Source organism: Macrotis lagotis, chromosome 1, assembly GCF_037893015.1.
Source record: "Macrotis lagotis isolate mMagLag1 chromosome 1, bilby.v1.9.chrom.fasta, whole genome shotgun sequence".
Classification (NCBI taxonomy): Eukaryota; Metazoa; Chordata; class Mammalia; order Peramelemorphia; family Peramelidae; genus Macrotis; species Macrotis lagotis.
The window spans coordinates 602,779,580-602,780,786 of NC_133658.1; positions in this window are offsets into that span (position 1 = coordinate 602,779,580).

Sequence of the window (1,207 nt, forward strand, 5' to 3'; positions counted from 1 at the left end):
GTATGGGGAATATAAATTCAAACTTTTTATGCTAGGGCTGGGGTCTGATCCCTGACTTGTCTTTGGCCAAGATGTTGCCTATTCCGTCTAGGTCTTGCCTTTGCAGAGGTTTCTTTCCTCCTTTATGACCAGGTTCTGTCTATGCAGTGATTTGTTCCCAGTCCAGTCCTATCTTTTGCTGAGTGTTCCCAGGGTTCAGAGTTTGTTTGGGATTGGGACCCTCCCTACTGGCTTGCTACCTAATTGCTGAGATCTCTGTTATTGTCATCATGCCGTTGGGACATAGATTACACTGTGACTAAAAGCCTCCTGCTGGCTTTTTTCTCCCACCTCCTGGGCTTTACTTCCCTTTTCCCCCCAAAGAGACAGATCTTCACTGAAGATCCTCCAAGGTGCCTACCACTGAAAACTACTTTAAATCTGTTCTTTTCTTAGTGAGAGCTGTACTTTGAATGTCACAATTGAGGTTTCATTTAACTTTGGTAGGGAAAAGCTCTGGAAGCATACTAGCTTCACTTCACCATTGTGGCTTAACCAATTATTTTTCAAGGCAATGGAGTTAAGTGACTTGACCAAGGTCTCACAGTGAGGTAATTATTAAGTGTCTGAGTTCACATTTGAACTCAGGTCCTCTTGGCTCCAGGGCCAATGCTCTATCCACTGCTCCACCTAGCTGCCCCTCAAAAATTTCTTAAGAAAGCCATTGATTGCCAACTTTTTCATCAGTAAAAATATACAGAAAAATTAATTTGCAAAGTAGATAAATCTGCAAAACTACCTATTACTCTTTGATACTACAGAGAAGAGACTATGGAAAAAAGTATCATGAGAGCTAATAATATTGTTTGAATTAAATATGAGAATAACAGAAAGGAACAATCAGACAGAAGTCCTAAGAAAAAAAAAAGATACCATCTGGATATCATTTTCTAGTGCCTTTCCAAATCTCTTCATTAGTTTTCTCCAGTCAGGTCTACAAAAATCATATTGGATTTGTGTATACATGTGTTTCTAGATAATTCTAGTTTATACCACAAGACCCTTAATGTGTCAATGACCATAATTTATGCTATTTTGCATTGATCACAAATTGTTTCTATAATCTCAATTATTGTGGAAGCATGCTTTTGCTATTGTTTTTGTCATTTTGTTCACCATGGCTAAAATAGTTGTCAAGGATTTTTTAATTATTCTCATTTGGTATAGA